The 22,262-nt window shown below is 39.5% G+C and overlaps 1 protein-coding gene across 12 annotated transcripts in view; it reads right to left on the bottom strand.

Annotated features, from left to right (window-relative positions):
* FOXP1 (forkhead box P1) overlaps positions 1 to 22,262 on the bottom strand; it is a 577,255-nt gene that overhangs the window by 313,818 nt on the left and 241,175 nt on the right. For 11 of the 12 annotated variants that reach the window (XM_087431333.1, XM_087431334.1, XM_087431327.1 and 8 more), the window contains one exon: positions 5,317 to 5,377. The gene's annotated coding sequence lies outside the window, so the exon portion shown is untranslated. Of the gene's footprint in view, positions 1 to 5,316; positions 5,378 to 11,341; positions 11,484 to 22,262 lie in introns of those variants that run through there. The other variant, XM_087431336.1, reaches the window with a different exon arrangement.

Genomic DNA, 22,262 nt, shown 5'->3' on the forward strand with positions numbered 1-22,262 from the left:
AAACCAACACAAAAACAGTAATTTTTCCCCCAATTCCATCCCTTGTGAAAATATTTCAGGCCACTGTTTTGTTGGATTTAGGAGTAAGAACTCATATAACTCTGAAGTTATGAGACAGTTAAAAATTTAAATGCTTTGGATGAACCTTGAAAACATTATGCTAAGTGAAAGAAGTCAGTCACAAAAGACCACATATTGTATGCTTCCATTTATGTGGAATATCCAAAATAGATAAATCTATACAGACAGAAAGCAGATTAGTTGTTGCCATGGGCTGGGTTGAGGGGAGTGACTGCTAATGGGTACGTGGTCTCTTTCTGGGGTGATGAAAATGTTCTAAAACTAGATTGTGATGATGGTTGCCAACTCCGGGAATATACTAAAAACCACTCAACAGTACACTTTAAATGGGTGCATTGTATTGTGTGTAAATTATATCTTAATAAAGCTATTAACAAAAAATTAACATGCCTGGTAACATTCACAACAGCAGTGGCATGAAAGATAACAAACAAATCAAGTTAGTCTAAATAGCTTCCATATAATGCTAAAATGCATAAATCCCTGACACCCTGGTCTCCCTGTCATAGAACACTTTCTCATAGCTACCAATATTTGCCCTTCCTGATACCTGTCATCATCATCATTCATGACGTCTGTCTTTCCCTCTACAATATAAACTCTGTGAGGACAGAGACTGTGTCCTTCTTATGTAGTGCCACAATCCTAGCACCTAGCACACAATCATCAATAAATATTGGCGGTAGGAAGTAATGTATGTATGTATGAATGAATTAAATTATTGGATTGGGACAATTCAACAAATCAAGTTGTTATGTTCTAACTGTCCCCTTAAATCTATTCTCCAATTGTCCGACGCTCCTGGCCACCCAGGCAGAGACATTTCCCAGCAGCCATTGCAGCTTCTTGTGATCATATGACCATGACCTTACCAATAAAATGTCAATGGTTGTGATGTGTGCAATTTTTAACTCATTTACTTCAAAGAAAACTGCTTGCCTTGGACCTCTCCAACCAGGAAGATAAGGACAAAGCCCCAAAGCAGGAGAGCACAAGAGGGAAAGAACCTGCCCAGTCAAGTTAGACTGGCCAGATTGTTATATGAGAGAGAAGTAAACTTCTATTGTTTGGGTCTCTATACTACATCAGCCATTGGATGTTGGGGTCTCTATGCTACATCAGCCTAGTAGTCTTTACCTTGACTGTTACCACCCAGGCATGGGGGTGTATGTGTGTGTGCGTGGCCAGGGGGAGAGAGGAGCAGAAAGGATTTTGATGCTTAACTGAACTGACTGACTAGTCATTTCATCCAATGTGGTCATCTGGTCGCTCAATGAAGACACTATCTTCTAGTGTCCTCCTAACAACTACATGAATTAATAGTCATGTAATTCAAATGATGAATGCTATAAAGAGGTCATTTTGAATGGGTTTAACTCAGAATGTTGTCATTAGGCAAATATTTAAATCAAATAAATATACACTTTCAAAAGAACTAATGAATATATTTTAAATGGCTCAATAGCCATTTTTAGCTTTATTTGTAACCAAGAAGTAATTTGTAATATTTAAGACACAATGAGTAGAATCTATCAGGACGTATTACCAACTCTTTGATCTAACAAAAAATAGCTCAAATTGGGGGTGGGAGAAAAATTGGAATGATTACACTTTCTTTTAGATTGTCTTTTAACTTTCTCACAAATAAGGTGACCATAAAAACAATTTCAACCAATACATAAAATGTGAAGCTTGAAGATGCCTAATGTTTAAAAATAACTATTTAATTATAATCTGTATGTACTTGATGACTACCATCAACTCCCAATGCCCTTTAGAATTAAACACAAGACAATGAATTTTACAAACTGGACTTGAATTTTAAGCAAAAATGCATGTGGGTGAACTGCCCACGGTGGGGGGAAACAGGGAGAAAATGACACATAAACCTTTATTCAATCACCAAACCAAGGCAGCCATGACAGAATGACATCAACATAATTGTGACCAGAGCAAGCTGTCTTTTTAGCTCCAGTCTTGACATTCTACATGACCTTGGGTAAGTTAACCATCTGTGGGACCACTTTCCCAGTTTGTAAAGTGGGGATTATAATAATTGCCGGCTACCTCTCAGGAATGCCAGCAACCACACCCATTTTGTAAAGTGCTCACATCTACTTGGAAGAAAATTGTTACATCACTACCAAGTATGATGACTGTTACTTACGATTCTTCAGACCTTTGAATCTAAATTTGAAAAATGACTTCATCTGGTTTTCTGAATTTGCCTGGCCACTTTTACAGCACATAACCACTTGTTCCCATAGTGCCAATGTAGGCATATTTATTTGCATCTATGCTGACCGTTAACAATTCCCAGATTTCAAATTCGGGCACGGTATTTACTGAGAAGTTCCTGGCATCTGATACATACATCCTTCTTGTTGTATAGATGGAAGATGGTGCTGGCTTCTTGACCATCGCTAGAGAGCATGATCTTCTCTTTGTTTACGGTTTCCTCACTGGGAAGAAAACTAACCATTCTATCCATTTTATTTCTCTTTTTTAGATTTTATATTTTTTTTGTTTTGTTTTGTTTTGTTGTGAGGAAGATCAGCCCTGAGCTAACATCTGATGCCAATCCTCCTCTTTTTTTTTTTTTTCCTGAGGAAGACTGGCCCTGAGCTAACATCCGTGCCCATCTTCCTCCACTTCATATGGGACGCCGCCACAGCATGGTTCGACAAGCAGTGTGTCGGTGCACGCCCGGGATCCGAACCGGCGAACCCCGGGCCGCCACAGCAGTGCGCGCGCACTCAACTGCTTGCGCCACCGGCCTGGCCCCTCGATTTTATATTTTTAACAAACCTTTTTTTCCCTATATATATGAGAGATCAAGATATATAAGGATTAGTATTTGAAGGATCCTTGAGTTTGTTAAAACGTAGAAAACTACATGTAATTTATTATTTATTTGAGTCTATATACCTTAACATTTCTAAAAAGAAAAAATTGAATTGAGAGTCAAAACACATATGGAATCAATATTGTAGAAGAAAAAGTTAAATAGTAAAGTGTTAATTAGGGATAGGAACAACTGAAGTTTACTTAACAATATGTCAACAACAAAAAGCTAAAGTTAAAAAAAACTACAGAGATTGAGCAAAAACTTTTACTCTGAGCTTCCTAGCAGTCAAGTCAAAAAGAAAAATTACATGAATTTGTTATTCAGCTTCCTTTGTGTCACATGAAAGGAGGCATCAGAAGGACAAAATTCTTCTATGTTTCTGAAATTTGACAAGGAGTTCCTTATTTGCCGGATATTGCATAATACAATACACCACATCCTTGACAGTAATTATAAAGACAGCATTTTTTTATCCCCATGGACTACCTCTCTTAGTCAACCCTAATGACAAATTCCTGGAAACTTTTTTTTTTTTTCAAACTTGCCCTTGACTCATGGTATTTTTAACTTTGAACATTATCACAGAATTGGGAAAAATCATATCACACAAATTCAAATGTGTCCACTTTCAGGTCACGGGTCTAAGTGTGGACATTATAAAGACATCAAGTCAGGAGAAAAATAATTCATGCTTATGGGTTATTCCGAAGAAAAACAGTAAAACACTACGAATGAAGCCCTTATTTGGAGCTGTAGGGATAACACAACTCTCAAGCTGAATATTTCATCTTTTCAACCACTTTTTTAGCTTTGTTTAATCATAACTTTTAGCTTCACCTGAAACCTTTGCTAACAGCACGAGATGAGTTCAACACCTGGCCTGGCTTTGCATGAGGAACATCTTAGACTGCGATCTCACAAGGATGATCGAGACGAGGAGACACAACTTACAGCTGAGGTGAGTAGCTATGGCAGAGACTGACCTGCCCACAAAACAGAAAATATGGACTGTATGGCCCTTCACAGAAGAAGTCTATAGATCCCTGAAACAGACTTAGGCTTAATTTTTAAGATTGGAAAACTGAGTCTCAGCCAAGGGAAGTGCTTTGCCCAAAGTCCAGCTATGTCTTAATAACCCCAATTATTGGTTGGGATCAACCCTTTCCATGCTGGACACATATTGGAAAGGGACTGTCCTCTTTGGACGACAATCAGATGCTTCCCACAAAAGTTTAATTTAAACAACAAAGATGGTGAAATGAGGCAAACTGGATTTTTTAGCCCAAATCAAATGTGCCGGAATGCAACTATAAAAACAAATCCATACGTTTATAATGGGTTCTGGAACCCAGAAACCCTGGGTGAGATTAAAAACGAAACTGATCTAATAACCTTCACATTATGAAAGTTCCACAAAAAACCTTGTTCAAAGAGTAAGAAGTTTGTATCTTACAAATTCATGAACTTTAATTTAGTAAGATCTCAGCAAAGGCTTTGTGCAACCAGGCCAGCAAGTAATCTCTTTTAAAATAGACACAAATCTACTATATCAAATGGAACTATTATTGGCCAAAATTCAACAATAAAACGAAGACGCTGCTTGAGAAACATCACACGTTAAAATGACCTGCAAGATTAACTTGGGTAAGATGACGACTGCCCTCACCAGAGAGAGACTTTTGGAATTAAGAAAATATGTAGCATGCATAACCATTCTAACAAGAGAGCTTTTTTGTTCCCCTCCTCCCAAAAGCGAATTTGAGAAAATTTAATCTAGCTTTAAATCATCAAGCTACATCAGTCTTTCTGAAAACTTCTAATTTTAAAATCAAGTACTCATTTGATTTTCAAGCAAGGTCTAGAGAACAAGGCACCCTAGCACTGACATCACAGGGATGTGCCCCACGCCGCTCAGCAATTACATCAATGTGGCGTGTTGCTATGGCGCCTGACTATTAATTTCTGAAGGAAGGTGATTATAAAGCCACCAGATGAACATCAATCGGATGACACCACTTCAGCCCAGAACACTGACATGTTCCTCTTGTTTGCAGCAAGTTAATTTTATGAATCACCACTTTTGTGATGTGAATATTCCTTTCTAACTTTAAACCTACCAAGTCAACAACCAACAAAAAAAGTTCAGCTTCAGCAAAGAGGGGAAAAGTTTGATAATATTTGGGGGAAAAATGTGACTCTGTGGACCATTTTTTTAAGGGCAATCTTTTCTTTGAAGACCTCCAAAAATATGCTACATACATACTTACACACCAATAAACACACGTATATTTGATAAATATGTAGTTGGGAAAAGAACTGAATTAAGATTTCTAGAAGGCGATAGATAAAGCCCTAGATACAATTCCACTAACCATATTTGCATTTACCTTTTTTGGCTTCTGTAAAGCAATCTTCGGTTATAGTCACCTCAAAAGGTCACTTCTTACCCTGAAAACAAAAGAGAATATCAAAATCTGAATGTCAAGAGAAAGTAGCAACCACTTATTTGCCTGGGATAGATGCAAGAAACACAACAAAAGAACTCAATTCTATTTAATGGCAAATGACTTTCAGAGTTAATAAAAACAAGTCCCAAGACCTTCACTTATCTGGACCGCATGCCTTTGAGCTCTTCAAGACAACAAAAACAACTCGATGGAAAAAGTAGAGGTGAAACACTGCCAATTTTGAGTATGAACTTTTTCTCATCTTGTCGTCTATCAATTTATTTTCACGTGGAATAATACGTGACTCATAAGCCTTTGTTTTTGGAAACCAGACTGCTACTTGAACGTGTCTCTGTTTGGTTAACATCCACAACATCTCTAATTTCATTAAAGCAGAGGCTTATTTTTTCCCCTTCGGAAGAGAGTTAGTTCTTGTAGACAAGATGCTTTATGCCATTCTGGACCTTTCAAAATGAATAAAACACCACAATTTTCAGTTTGGGGAGGGGTTGGGGGGGCAGTTAATCGGTTGGTGAAAGCTGTTCACAGAATGTTTTCCACTGAGCATATATGTCTACCAGATCTACTCAGTTAAATAAAAATGGTTCTTGTCAGATGAAATAAACAATTGAAATCAAGCTTCCTAAAACACAAAGAAAGCATGGAACATGTTTTAGCCCGCATCTACTCCTGCATCTGCATCTTCCCTTATGCAAAACAGTGTGTAATCCTTTAAGAAACATTACAAGCTGCCTCTTTCTGCCCATGTAACTGGGATCAACATATGGCACAAGTGAAAAGAAAAACATTTGTTTATTAATTTAGATCAAGTTACCAACGGGGTACAGGATTCATTCCACATCAACTGACCAAATGCTCATATAATTTTTTTAAGATGGTGAAATCATATCATTTTACTAAAATGTTAATATCCTCTTATTCACTCTTCAGAACAATATGTAACGAAGTGGTTTTAATTTTATACAGAATATATCCCTGCTTATCCCTCTGCTGTCGGCCTCGAATGTGGAAAGGCAAACATCGCTGAGAAGAGTTAAATCTTATTTCACTAGGGCTAAAAATCTGAAAGTGGCACTTTGGTGTGTACTATCTTTGAGGAATTGATCCGAGGCCAATTTATGACATTTCCACAAGCAAGTGTATGCAGATTCTTGCCATTAAGATTGGAAAAAAATGCAGGCTCTGAGTGAAATCATAATTTTCATGTTTACTGTAAGAGGAAATTAGAGGTTTTCACCATAAATGTTCACCATTTGGGTGGGGGAAAACCCTAGCTCTGGGACTTAAAATTACTATTTTGCAACCTGCCCAAAACCTTTTTGTTTTTACACAAAACAATTCAAATTGAAAATGAAAATCGTGTGCTTTACTGCTGATGTGTGTCCCCAGGATTGGTTTCTCCAGTGGTGAGAACTCTGTTACAGGGCAAATGTTGATAAGAAAACAGAGAGCCCTGATGGTTGGGTCCTCAAAGTAATGTGGAGATCTGCAGAGCAGCCCCACTCCACACAAATAAGACGAGAGAGATACAAGACACAGCAGAATCTTACACACCAGAAATTTCCATCTCCACTCATCCAATCTTAAATGGAAAGTAAGTGAACTCTGGCAGCCCTTACTCAATTCAAGGCAAGAATGCCCTTTCTCCCTTCTTTTTACTCGAGATATTCTCCAATGTGTGCCCTCTAAACTAATTTTCATGTTTATCTATTGAGTTGCATCTATTTTTGCATGTTTGGCAGTCAGATCTATATAGTATTAGACTTTGCAATGCAGATGAGATTGCTATCATATAGGCCTGGCAAACAACTGGACCTTATTAAAATTTAATTTAAAAAAATGCTGAAAATGTCTCCTTTGAATAAAGTTATCTCTCGCACTGTATTCAAACCTGCAGAACATTTTCAGGTACGTACCGGGCCTGATTCTCTACTCACCTATCTACACAGTACAGTATGTAAGTGAATACAGAGCAAAAATATAAGCTGGTTCACACTCACAGATTTTACAAGCATAACTTTTCCCTAGGGGGAAAAATAATTAATAACAAAATTATGCAATTGACCCTCCAATTTACAATTACTAATGCAATACAAAATTGGCTACATTTAATTTTCACTTATACATAAAAAATTGGCAGTGGGATACAAACCATATTTTCCTCCATTTTGAAGTTCCATAAATTTTAATATATATGCACTTTTGACTGCTCATTAATTTATTTCTGTTGATTTTAGTTTTTAGTATACATTAGCAAAGTAATCTAAAAGATATTTTTCTAGCTTTGCTGAGAAAAAGATTAATAGTTCAACAGCTGTTTGCCATCATGCTAAATTAAATGAAATGTGTCAATATAATAGACAAGAAAATTAGGGAGTAGTACTGGGGCCTGAGTCTGCATTACTAGCCTAAAAGAATCAGAAATCAACAACTAGGAGAAAAATCTGCATTTCATTTCTTCCAAAGTATAAAACTTCCGTTTCGAAAACTGTATTTGCTATTTTTTTAACAACCACTTTTACTCATCAAGCGTATCAGCTATTTACCTGAATGCTTACTGGCAGCACAAGTGCCAAAACTAAAGTAAAATGATTATGTAAAGATTTAAAGTTAAAAAAAAAAGACAAAAGAAAAATATTTCCCTCCAGCCCACTTGTCTGTCTTTAAAAAAGATTTTTCACCATATGAACTGCATTTTTTTCTTTTTCTCTCTCTCTTTTTTAAGTTTCCTATGGGTTTTAGGTTTTAAAAGTGAGCCAGGGATACAGTAAATAGAAATTACTTATTTTCATTTATGTCATTCTCTATACAGTTAAGACCCTGTGAACACTAGAATTGTCCCGTGTGTGGCCTCTTCCCTACTATTTGCATAGTGTTATTTACCTGAAGCTATTTGTTGACCATTAAGACCTTGACCAAGACATCGAACTTAAGCTGTGACCCCTAGGTTAGGAGACTTAATGTATCTTTCTCTTCCTGTACCTCCCCAATCCCTCTGCCCAGCATTAGGAATTTTATTCTGTAGACCTCTTATGTTACTACAGTGCTTCAATGTTACAAATTTTATGGGTATATTTTGCCTCTAATTTAATCTGTGTGATAAATAATCTATAGTGCCCACTGGTATGGCCTGGCTGGAACCAAATTGCAGGTAAATGTGGAGGTGTGATTTCATTTCACAAGACTGCAAATGAACAATATATACTCTGTTTTTCTCCTGAAAAGTATTTTCCCCTTTTCCTTCAGGGCAGCTAAAGCAAATGATTTGCATCAGGATTTCTGCATTATATTTCATTTCATACAATTACACAAAAGGGACAGTCAAGGACGGCCAACATATCTTATCTCAACCTTCAGTCCAACAAACGCTGGCTGATGACCTACTGTGCATGAGTGTCCCTGGGGACGCAAAGACTAGCAAAGCCGGCTCCCGCCCGAGATGAAGGGGGCAGCATAGCAGTTGATCTCTGGCTAGAAGATCCCCTCTCTTAAAGTCCAGGAACATGGTTCAAACTTCCCACACCCCCAAAGATCCAATCAAAAGACAGATACTTCCTTTGAGAAAAGAGAAGGACTCAATGGGTCAGTTTCCAAGAGCTTGCTGTCTCCTTAGTGAATCTCAACTCATGTGGGCTTTTATGTCCTGCTCTTTCAAAGATTTCTCAGAAAAACAGAAGCATACCAACACAAATTTGGCTGAAAAACTATAAGACAAGGGTCACTTCATTTTCTGCATTCCTGATAAGAAAATCCACTCAGAAATCAACCCCAAAGTGTTTTTTTCTATGCCCTAATAACTTCAAATAATAAGTCAATTTTACAAAAAGAAAAAGGGAGGAGGGAGGTAAGGAAGAAAGAAAAGAAAGGAGAAGAAACAGGGAGAGCAAAAAGGAGTGAAAAAAAAAAAAAGAAGGGAGGAAGGAAGAAAATTGGAGAGGAAAGAAAGAAAAGGAAACTGTTGTGCATTCAGGCCTCTGGGACCAGAGGTGACAGGGACATCACCCAGGCTTGCTGGTTTACAAATACGACATTTCTTGACTTCTATCAAAGAAATCCTCCACTTTGGACCCCTCATTCCCCAAGGTCTCTCCTACTGTGGCAAGTTACACTTGACTTCCTTCCTCCTCCCTCCCAGGACCCTCATCAAATCATAGGGCCTAACTTTGGAGTCTATTCTGGTAAGAAAATTCTAAAATACTATAAATGAAGTAAGCCACGTGGTGCAGGCAACCCCAGCCCAGCTTGCCCGTGAAACTACTTCAGGCTGGCAGCCCCCAGCCACCCCACATCGGCCCATAGCACTCGGAAAAAAAACCACTCTCTCTTACCTTACAGAAAAGTAAAACCCTGGTCATGGTCATGTGAAAATATTTTATAGGTATCCTTTAACAGCCTTTAAATGTTGAAACCTAAAAACAATATTTGCTATTTTCTCTTTGAAGCTCTAACAAAGCCTTTGTTTTAGATTTACCTTTAGTGTGCAATAAGAGTTAATAATCAAATCCATCCCAACCCCCACAAATGTTAAACAAAAAGATAAAAGAAATGCAAATAGCTATTGTCATGGAAAGTTAAAGTACCTGTCTGTATTTTTAAGTGAAAACTATTATCTCTATCAATCAAAATTTAAGAATACAATAGCGCTAATCACAGAAGGTGCTCTGACGGAGTTACTTTTCCTCATAAAAAGTATTTTTCCCCTTAAAAACCGAGTATAAAAGTCATATACTTACAAATTAGATAGGGTATTTGTAATTTTATTATTAAAAACCTTCAGCAGCCTCACTGTTAATAAATGCTTCTAAATCTCTAGACTGATTTGTACCCAAGAAGACCCAAGTCCCCATATATTTTAATAAGGTTGATGCAATTTTATTTAAATTCTCACAGTTTCCAACCTGCGGGGGAACAGCACACTCTTCTGTTGAAAAGAGTTACTCAAACAGAGGCAACAGTTAACTGGTGATGAAAACTCCTTCTTTTAGACCCTGGACACAATTCCTAGTGCCTGCCATATCTTTACATAGGAACCTATCTTTCTTGGATGGCTCATCCTTCTTAATTGTGCCTATTCTTTTTTTGAAATTGTAACACTCTAAAAGAAAGCAGAATTCTACCATTCTACCCCAGAACGATCAAAGTGCACAGTACATCAATTTCTCTGAGTCTTTTTATTTTTTTAATTCACTTTTTTAAAAGACTGGATTAGATCCTGAATATGGTGCTTTCTAGAGACAGTACAGGAACAAAAATAGCAAGACCCCAGATAGTAAAACAAACAGCTCAAGATTAAAATTCCTAGAGCAAACAGTTAAGCCAGGATGCCATTATGCAGGCTGAGCCTGGATGGACGTCTCCTCCACCTCCACTGTGGGGCCAAGAGGCTGTCATCTTCCCCCAGCAAGATCAGATTTCCTTCCCTCCCGCCCGCCTCTCGGAGCATCATGGCCAACATCTCTAGTGTGCTATTAATATCAATGAAGAGACGATTCGATTTCCACTGAAGAAAACCCTTCCTATTCCGGCACAGACCTTTGGGGAGGACCCTGGCCCGGCGCTAGACAATACAGCAGCAGAGTTTCACTGCTTTCTCACAGTTCGGTCTTGCACACTGTTCGAAGGCTTTTAGCAAACAATGGCAGCATTATCTCCAGGATAGTTACAAAACAGGATTTGTTAGGACAAAGAATAATAAAGCTGTTCTCTCTCTCCCTCTCTTTTCTTTTTTCTTCTCCCCAGTTCCCAAGAGCCTCTCTCTGCCAGTCCAAAATTCAGCCACATTTCCTAAGAGGCACCTGTACTTGTCCATTTCAACGCAGCCAGCAACTGACAACGGTCCAGGAACCAGGACGCTGTCAGGAGGAGCCTAGAAGAGCAGCAAAGTAGCCTCTCAACATTTGGAAAATGAAACAAAAGTATCAGCCTTGGCTCCGCACACACTTACCCGTTCATGGTGAGGAAGGAAAGCTTTGGGGCCGGAGGGGCAATTTTCACGCAACGGAAGAAAGTTGAGAGTTTGTCGGGGAGAAACTACAGGCGCTTGGAAGCCCGCGGGCTCTCAGAGCTCCCAAGCTGGCGGCAGTGTGAGGAAGGACTGAAGGTATGTGGGCTAAACACAACAAAAGCCACTGCCTTACTCTAGATTAAATATGCAGGAAGAGGCCCCTTTGCATAAACACAAACACTCAGCAAATGAATAACTGGCTCAATCAGACACCCGCTGTGCCTTCTACCTGTCCTCTCTCTGACGGGAGACACCGCCTGTTCCAGGGGACAGGACTAAACGGGAGACAGTTAAATGTTGTGTTGCTATAATAACAATTAAAATGAATTGCATTCATTAGTAATTAAGAACTCACTCCTGGGGGAAGATGGGGGGAGATATAGGGCTATTGTTCTATCTCCAGCTACTCCAAAAACAACTTGGCGTAAGACACCTCAGTGGAGTTTTATATAGCTTGCATTTAGATCCCTAACATTCAATGCGAGTTTTAAACAATCACACTTTTCAAACACAATTTAAGGTCAGAGATACACCTCCTGTTTCTCTGCTTTGCCACACTATAAAACGATTCTTATGAGTGTGTACCTATAGAAAGATCTATTTTATACATGCATAAAAATGTAGATATATATGTATAAAAACGTACATATATAAAATATATACACATATACATATATGTACATGCATACACATCTATGTATATATACACTCACACGTGTAATATTCACACATATCTAATTAAAGGGAATAAACAAAAAAAGAATTCCACTTTACACTCTTTAGTTTATTAATGATTTAACATTAGGAAATAGATCTGAGTCTTCCAAAAACACATCCCAAATGTTTGCCTTTCAAATGTCATCAATCCATGACCACTCATTTAAAAACATTACCCATATATTAGAAAGGATGCTTTTAACTGAGTGGCCTCAACCACTTATAATTTCAATTAAATAACATAATTACAGCAACAATTTTCTCCGTTTCGGCAGAAAATATGCCATACCTCAACGTAATTTGTCCTCAGAACAGAGGAATTTAAGCAAGAAGAGAAACAGGGAGGCGCTAGGAATTCACTAACACTCTTCGCAGCTTATGGAGTCTACTCACCCTCACCTCTAACCTCTCACTGTATGTTCCAGCTACATGTTGGTCTTCGTAATTTAATTATTTTTTAATAACTTTTGCAGTATTAAATGATTTCGATTGAAACATAAATAAGATTACGTTCCTCTACTTCCTTCTAATGCCACTTAGTACTTTGGGGGCAAACCCAGCCCTGCTATTCTATAGGACATGTCTACATTATTACTTGGACTAAAAAGGGGAGGTCAAAGATCCTTCACAGCCTCAGAGAATGTACCACAATTAGGCTAGCCAAGGGAAATAAGGTCGCTTTCTATTTCAAAAGCAAGTTTTATTTTATTAACACAACACTGCTTTCTGGCTAAACCATTCTGCCGCAAAAGCAAAAGAATATTATTGAAAAGTTAAAAAAAATTTACAAACCAAAAAGCCCATCTCAAACATATGTCATAACATGGAGAAAAGAGAAACAAAATTAAAAGATTCCCAAAGCCGCAAAGAAGAAAACACAGGCTCTCTACGAGGGGTTCCCCCAGAAACTAAAGATGCCTATCCTGCTCATTATTTTGCCTTGAAATGACCTTCCAAATAAGGTGTTAGATAACCCACCTCCATAGACCATAGTGATCTAACCTTGATGCAAATAAACCATAGAACAAAATTTAATCAGTACATCACTGTGAAAAAGCCTTTGTCCATCCCAATGGAGCTTCTAATGACTGTTTTGGCAGTTCTGGCGGGTAGTTATGCTTCCCAGCTCATCTATATCTCATACTGGTTGAGCAGGCTAATGGAAGTGCTGTTAGTGGAATCCAATATTAATGCTCTGTATCGTGCAAACCTGGATGCAACTGAATATATTATACAATTATAGGTAGTATCTAATTCCATAGGTATTAGATACTGTGCTCTAAATTAATATTTTAATGAGGACAGTGAAATAAAGACGACAATCCAGGTAAGGGATCCACGCATTGTGGTCCAGCTAAGCTCCTTGCTGCAAGAGTGCTGGATACTGGAGCAAACGGCACAGACATAGGGATTGTGACAAAAATCCGTATGCAAGCTTTAGATGCTGAGTGACACATACTGATGCACAGAGTCAAAGATGTCATCCTCACACAAGCGCCACTCGCTGTAAGCCTGAGAGAGAACGAAGGGGGGAAAAAATGAGGCGGGGGGAAGTAGTTGCAGCGAGACCTCCAGAAAATAAACAGGGTGTACAGTTTCAAAGGCTGCAGACACAGACATTTCATTGTTCAAGCCAATTATCAGTGGAAAATAATAACAACAGATGGATTCAGAGTCACTGACTTTTCATATGCACTTCATCTCGGCGGAACAGATGATGAAACGCGAGAGCTATCTCAAAAAGGCAAAACATCTTTCAGTAAAAGAACTCTACAGTCCAGATGGGGACCTTCTAAGGCTGCTGATTATCTTCTTATAATGTTGTAAGATAGACTTACTAAAACATTTCGAGAACTGATCAGATATGATGCGTACAATGGCTTCATTATTGGAAGGAGCTGCCTCAGACTTGTGACTAAACCAGGCAGAGATTTCAATAAGGTTAGGACTGTAAGTTTCCTGTTTTCTCATCAAGGACTGCAGGTTCCAACTAAAACTGGAAATCTGTGCACAACAGGCGAATAAACCAGCGCCCAAGGATCCTACTACATTTGTGCTCTTCTCTCGTTTGAGCAAAGAAAAAACAGATAAACTGGGACTGTGAAAAGGACATTAAGTTATTCTGAAGCATTCCATCATGATGGGGGAAAAAAATAGCTCCAAAGCATTCCTTATTAAAAGCATTCAGTGATAAAATATCATCCCTTACATGCAGTAAGAACATCTTAAATATCCCTTGCCACTGGTGATCGCAAAATATAATTTGCTTTTAGTAGGAAATAAATATAAATTTCAATGGTAGTGTGATAAACAATTGTAATAAATGCCAACCAAACACGCAGGCAAAACCCACCAACCTAGCCCAAAGCACTCTTGCTTAACTTAAATATCACCAAGTCAGACTTGCTGATAAAACACACTAAGTAAAATACAACCTGAGGATCTGCTGTAAGTAACAGAAGTTAAAATCTCTCATCAGATAAACCTCATTACTACTAGAATAACACTGTATCTGTTCTATCTCCATCCATCCATCCTTCATCAATTCCACATTCATAATTTTGCAAAAATCTTTCTGTGAATTGACATAAGATATGGTTGAAATCACTGCGCTAACAAAAAAGAAAAGCTGATCATCCCACTATTTACTAACATACTTAACATTTAAAAAATATTTTTATGAACACAGTTGACTTAACAAGTTTATAATGTAAGTAAAAATTTTTTTTTTTTTTTTTTTTTTACAGCAAAGCTTTTCTTTCAAAGTACTCTGACAAAAGTAAATTCGTAGCAGAACACACAAGCACGAAGAAAATATCGCCAAGGGCAAAATTCTGCAACTGCTTTAAGAAGCAAACAAGAACACAAAAGATGTGTAATGCAACCATCTGGCTCTCCTCATACTATATCAATGCCTCAACTTTATCCCCCACCCCCTTATCCAGCCCACACCAATGCCACAAAACCAAATGGCTTCACTTATGTTTCCTGCACAGCAAATTTACACAATGCACTTAGAATGCAAAAGTTGATTTTTACACATAAACTGGTATCTTAAAATTTTTCCCAACTTCAATGATTTTGTTGTCATTGTTCCTTATTCAGAATAGGACTTCTTTGAAAAACCACTAAGAACCTCACAGTGATAAAGATGTCCCCACATGGATATATATCTGTTTAGGCTCAAGAGAAGCTCCCATCAAAAGCTTAATCTCTACCATCTCGTGTTTTCTATTATAATCGGACACTAGGTGTGGACATCTGAAAAAAGAATCCTAAAATTATTCCAATTAAACCTTTATTTTTTTTCTTTTTGCTCTAAATTGTGGGTGGATTCCCCCACTTATTATTTGAAATAACTGCACTCATTTTTAATCACCACCCTTGAAAGTCAGCATGCTCACTGGAATGTTTCCTTATTCAGCTCATTCTACATTTACTGAGCAACTCACTGCAGTGTCAGGAGCTTGCTGGACAATGCATGATCAAAATCATTATTTCCCCATAGCAGAGCCTGCCTGGTACCTTAAACCAGAAACTCGACAATCTATAAAAAAATCTTCCACATGTAGGTAGGCTGAAGCATTTTATTTATTTATATACTTATTTGAGCAGGCAGACATAATAGATATTTGAAAAGTTATGGCACATATGTAGGCATCCAGTTGCTTTCAAAGGTGAGAATGAAGACTTTTAATGAAAATCTCTGTTTGGGTAAAATGAATATAGGTCATCATAAATGGATCTCACAAAGGGACAATTAAAAATAATAACACCTAGGGAAGAGATACCCTCCTAGGCCAGCTCTACTCTCTGCTTTCCTGCAGGGGCCTGCTGGAGGCAGGCGTTCTGTACCAGGCAAGCGCTCTTGGTCGGAATCAAGACTTGCACGGTGGGGCCATGTCTGGTTTACTTCTGTTTTCTTGCTGACAATGGTTTTCCACCTCCCCTGCATACTTCTCCACGTTCCAGGATAAGAAGGCCTTGCCTGGTTTCTCGAGGGGCTGATTTTCGGTTCCCTTCTGGGTGTTTCTGCCCGGGACCACAGAGACTCCGGGTCTGGACGGCAGCAGCAATCTTAGGACACACACAGCGAATCCAGCCCCTGGGTGAGGGATTCCGCTAACTGCTTAAGCCTGCACTAGTGTCTGGCCACCAGTTGGCAGACACAACTTGTGGCTGCCTACCAGGCCTAGGTTAGCACAGCTGGAGCCAGATGACAAGCTTTCAAAGAGGTTCTTCCCGTGGCCACATCTGGCTCTTGGCGGCTCCAGTCTGCAGCGAAACTGATTTTGTTTGGTTTTTCTGGGAAAGTTTAAGCAACAGATAAGACCAGTCATGTTGATCTTGACTGGGTACATTTCAATTTGGAACAAAATATCAGAGTATAAACTCCATGAAGGCAAGCACTTTGTCTGCCTTGTTGGCTGTATCCCAGAATAGAATAGTAGCTACACACGGTAGCTGTTCAACAAATATATACATGGGGGCCGGCCTGGTGGCACAAGCAGTTAAGGGCGCCCGCACCGTTGCGGCGGCCCAGGTTCGCCAGTTCAGGTCCCGGGCACGCACTTATGCACTGCTCGGCAAGTCATGCTGTGGCGGCGTCCCATATAAAGTGGAGGAAGATGGGCACGGATGTTAGCCCAGGGCCAGTCTTCCTCAGCAAAAAAAGAGGAGGATTGGCAGATGTTAGCACAGGGCTGATCTCCCTCACACAAAATAAATAAATAAATAAATAAATATTTTATTTTATTTATTATTATATTTATTTTTTTGTGAGGGAGATCAGCCCTGTGCTAACATCCATGCTAATCCTCCTCTGTTTGCTGAGGAAGACCAGCTCTGAGCTAACATTTATTGCTAATCCTCCTCCTTTTTTTTGCCCCCCAAAGCCCCAGTAGATAGTTGTATGTCATAGCTGCACATCCTTCTAGTTGCTGTATGTGGGACGCGGCCTCAGCATGGCCTGAGAAGCGGTGCGTCGGTGCGCACCCGGAGTCTGAACCTGGGCTGCCAGTAGCGGAGCGCACGCACCTAACCGCTAAGCCATGGGGACTGGCCCAAATAAATAAATAAATAAATACATACATACATACATACATACATACATACATACAGAGTGAATAACCCTAACCAGCATGTGAGTTGAATAAAAACATTCCTGTATCTCATCCCAGCTCCTCTATTCCTACTATGTACAATGGCTAGCACTCCGTGTGCACACAGAGAAGACCCCAAGTGGCTCCATAGTTTAATTTAATGGTGAGCACGTTGACCCAGGAAGAAAGACGCTCGAGAATGAACCCACTCACACAGTCAGTATAGGTGGGAGGCCCACCCAACAACCCTTCCCTGAAAATAATGGTCTTCCATATTAGCCACATCCTGACTTTATTAGTCCTTAAACTGCAAAAATCGGCAGGCATGTGCCCACAGTGTTTGCAAGTGACCCGAAAGTAAAAACTTACCTTTTGGCCACCAGAAAAACGCCAAATGATGAGGCAGCTTTTCCTGGCACCTTTTTACCCCATTTCCTTTCTCATGCCTCTCTTCCTGAATTCCCTGACACGTGCAGATCCCAGCTCCCTTCTACACTCAACTTTGACCCATCTCTAAGCTTTTCCAAAGCTCACCACTTCTCTAGCTCCCACTAGAAACACATTCAGAAACACCAATATAATTCAGAACCACGTGGGGCACACCCTCTTGGCTCCTCAGCTAGAAAGGTTCACGATACTTACAGGATGCTATATTAATAATGATGCAGGGAACCTGTAATCCCTATGAGGATAAGGCCCCACTGAATGCCCAGAACTTGATAAAGGAGGAGGGACATTTGGTAGAAGCCTGGCAAGGCTGTTCGCATACGATGCTGCTTCCCCAATACAGCAAGCTAACGTTCCTAAAACAAGAATGGCTGAAACGGGCAGACGACTTTGACAAGCTCAGCATATGGTCTTCACCGAAGCAAAGCGACTCAAAAGTGCAAGAGATGAAGGTGCTGCCTGAACTCGCTCTCTTTTCCGTCATGTAAAGCAGCAGGGGTGGGGGTGGGGGCGATTCTCTGCAGCGAACTGTAAGTTTCTGAAAGGAGCACTGTGTCTACTATGGAGAATTGGGGCTTCCAGCTCCCCTGAAGGAAATGCTGACCTTATAAAGGGTGGCCAGGGAGACCCATCCCTAAAATCCACCTCCTCCTCTGTTGCCGCTTTTTGAAATTACTTTAAAAGTGGGAAAATGCCTTTCCACAATCACAACAAAAGTTTAAGATAATCAAGGGAGAAGCAGTACAACAGGATGCAAATGACTGACACCCAGTCCTTAACTGGATATAATCTGTAATGTAAAAACAACCAAAAGAAAACAGAAAATTTTTTTTTAATTGGGGAAAAATGTCAGCGGTGGGGAGGGGAGGCAAGGCTGAGGGTGTATAGGACAAAATCTTTATTTCTTAACGCTTCCTTGGGCTGCCTTAATTAAAAGTACTATATAATACAGTACTGCACAGTATAGTTTAGGATGGCTCAGGCCTTACGAGCATAGATTCAAGTGCCTGAGTTTAAAACTCAGCTCTGCTGTTTACTGGCCTTGTGAACTGAGGCAAGTTACTTAAGTTCTCTGTCCCTCAGTGTGCTCATCCATAAAATGGGCTTAATTATAGTGCATAATATGTTTTTGAGGAATAAATACATTAACATGAAAAAACACTTAGAAAAGAGCCTGGCACATGGTGAGTGCTAAAGAAATGATAGCCACTGTTATTATGACCAGGGATAATATAACTTAAGTAAATCTAAGACTCCCTATGCCTCATTTCTGCCATATCTACAAGTTGTTAATAATATCTGATTATTTGCCAGGCTACAGGCTAGAAGAAAGGAGAGAATGTATATCAGATTTTAAACTTCTTAAGAACATAGTGCTAAAATTAAATCAAAGTACTTATGTTTCCCCTCACTATTAGCTGGAGAATCGTAGATTTAAGATCAGGGCCTCACCTACCTCAGTGAAGGGTAAGTCATTAGCTACAAAAGAGCTACAATCGAAGCTTAGCATCAGCTGCTTGTCCCGCCAACGACCAAAAAGGACTTTGGGGAGATGTTCAAAGAAGGCAGGAGGGGAATCCAGCCTGGAACCCAAAAAGGTATTGAAACACATTTTCTTGTACTTTTCAAGTCTGTGCATATAGATTCTGTTACTGATTTAGGATCTTAAACAGTTTGTTTATTTTTTAAATGCCTTTCAGCTCACCTTTAATAACATGTTTCTTTGACTTGGCTGAACTATGCCTCAGAAGAATTACAAGCGGGAATACGGCTGGGTGAAAGGTTCAGTGAACTAATCCACACCTGGCCCATGTAAAAGAAAAAAAAAAGGCTCATATTTTCCACATAGAAACAAGTCTCTTTATGTGAACCAGGCTTTTATTTAATTGCTAAGGCACTTTCCACGCCGTACAATCTTTCATGAGCTTCTTCAATAGGGTGAGGAGAAGGCCATTGGCCACCATCCAGTCATACCATGGAGCTTTATCAGTGTAGAAATAATAATATTAATAATAATAACAGAAAAGCACAAACTCCATTCAGAATAGGAAGTGGTAGATTTATTTTACCAGAAATTCCTTGACCAAGTTTTACCAATGACCAAAGACAAAGATGTCCCCCCAAAATGGACTGGGGATCAAGTGAGATGTCTTGTGGCTTCAGGACCAAAGTTCAGATTTCTTCGCACTAGATTTCTGTGACTCAGACTTTTAAGTGCAATGAATAAGGCTTAGATGGGGAAAATCTCAGAGGAGAGAGAAGAATGAAGACATCTTAGAGCTCAGAGGTACCTCTGAGGGGGTCTAGCCAAGCCACTCCATCCTGGGGAGTGGATTCAGTGTGTGACTGAGGCCATGCAGGTAGTGTTGATGAAAGCAGGGACCGGAGCCTCTGACTCCCAGCAAATGTGGAAAAACAATGGCTAGAGAATGTTGGAAACATCAATCATGTCAAAAGGAGATTTTGGGACAGGATCCTCTGAACAGCAAAGAGACACGAGAATGGAAGCAGGAGTTACAAATGTCCCATAAATTGGGCCAGCCCATTGCATCTGAAGCTACAATCAAGACAAGCTAAGCTTCTTCTATTTACTTCAGTCATCTCATTTTCTCCTTTCAATTCTATTCCTAAGAAAATTCCTTTTAATCAACTCTGGTTTGAAGTAAGTGGAAAAGGAGATATTTCCACAACTTAGTTAAGAGAGAGCAAAGCGAAGCGGGAAGAACATTTCACTAGAAGCAAGAGTGCGCTGCTTCTCCTGGATCCACCAGTAACTCAGCTAGAATTTGGTAAGCCCTTTTCCTTCTCCAGACCTCAGTCTCCTCATTGGGAAAAGGAGTGGTACCCAGGGATGATGCTCACTGGTACACAGTGGTCACTTGAATGAGTTGTTAAAATATTGCAATACTTGTGTACTGGTTGGGATATAGCCTTTGCCTCTAAGCTACATGAGTACACCCTTGGCCATTACCCGGAACTTTCAGGATCCTCAAAGGCACAAAGAGATCTCCCAGCAGAGCTCTCCTAGTGCCCTACTCCAGGGCTATGCCTAGTGTCCATCCTGCATGGCCAATATCTGTGCTGTACCTGTTAGCTATTTTGACCATCACCCCAGATGAGCTGAGAGGTCCTTTTCCAAGGATATGATGCACGACTACCAGGGCCAACTTATGCCCTGGTGGAAGCCACTCCCTGGAGCCCAGGGAGAGATAGGAGGGCTGAGACCAGGAGAACAGCAGACCCCGGAGGGATCTACCTTCCTCCCCTCACTTGGGGCACCAGGATGTGGGCCTCGAGTCATGAGGCAAATCAGTGGAATCTTAGGGCAAATTCTTAGGGCTAAATTTGTTTTCAAAAGCTGGAAAGAAATATATCATCGTGAAACAACTCTCAAAGTGAAATCCTGAACTCTGAGGGAAATTACCAATACACGTAATCAAATTATATTTACCATGGAAATTTCTAATAGCTCATACTTTCTACTCCACTTTTACAACTCTTTAGGAAAAGGAGTATTTCTCTATCCAATGTTCCAAATTTCCACAGCTAAGTTGAGGCATTAAATATGCTGAAATATATAGGAAAGGAAAAAAATTTTCCCATTCTTGTTGTTTCCTTCAACCCTCTGTACCTTCTCTGCCATCATTACTCAAAAGTCACTCAAATATTTTGCTGGCTGACATGACGCCATGCCGTCACTTGATCAGGTGTGGGGTACCACATGGTATGAATAAATACTTATCCACAACCGCGTATTAAATGGGAATTCGAAAAGGCGAGCTCTGGAGACAAAGGCGTTTCTATACAGAAATATTAACTAAGAATTTAAGTAAACGGCCCCACTGGAAAAAAAAAAAGCTCTGAAGTAGCAATATAAACTATATTTAATAGCAACAAAAAATATTTTCCTTTTGGGAAAGCAATCTGGGCTTCTAAAAGTTACCGCCTTTCACGTGACTTAGTACAGTAAGCCTGAATTCTTTCATTTCCTAAAACACAGATGCTAGGCCCAAAAAATTCTACTTTGTGAGAGTTAATTTTTTTAATTAATCTTCTCCCTAATACAATACTTGAATAAGACACTACTTTGGTACCTTTTCTTCCCCCTACAATTGTTATTTTCTTAAGCGCTTGAGTATGACACGTCCCAAAGAACATATGTTCCCAAAGAAGAAAAAAAAAACCGGGCTCTAGAACTAATACACAATGAAAAATAAATTTAAAGCAGCCTTCTGGTCTGACATAAGAATATAAAAATGATATGAGCAAGAACAGCTTAGTTTACATACTTTTCAGTCACAGCTGCTGCTCCGAAACCACAATACCTTTAAAATGACATTTTAAGGAAACAGATACGGCACAGCTTTAGCCCTAGCTAGATGCAGCTAACACTGAATTAAAGGGGCTTCTCTTTTTATATAACCCTGCACACCGGCACAATTAAGAAAAGAGTGATTCATTTTTAAATAATGCCATGATGAACACAGTGAATTACAAATAATGCTACCCGGCAAGATTTTTTTTTCTTTTTCCTTTCAAATCACCAGACTCAGACATCAAAACAGAGTTTTCAGGGACAGAAGGAACAAGTCCCC

Source organism: Ceratotherium simum, chromosome 5 (genome assembly GCF_057802395.1).
Source record: "Ceratotherium simum simum isolate JZ-2026a chromosome 5, ASM5780239v1, whole genome shotgun sequence".
Classification (NCBI taxonomy): domain Eukaryota; kingdom Metazoa; phylum Chordata; class Mammalia; order Perissodactyla; family Rhinocerotidae; genus Ceratotherium; species Ceratotherium simum.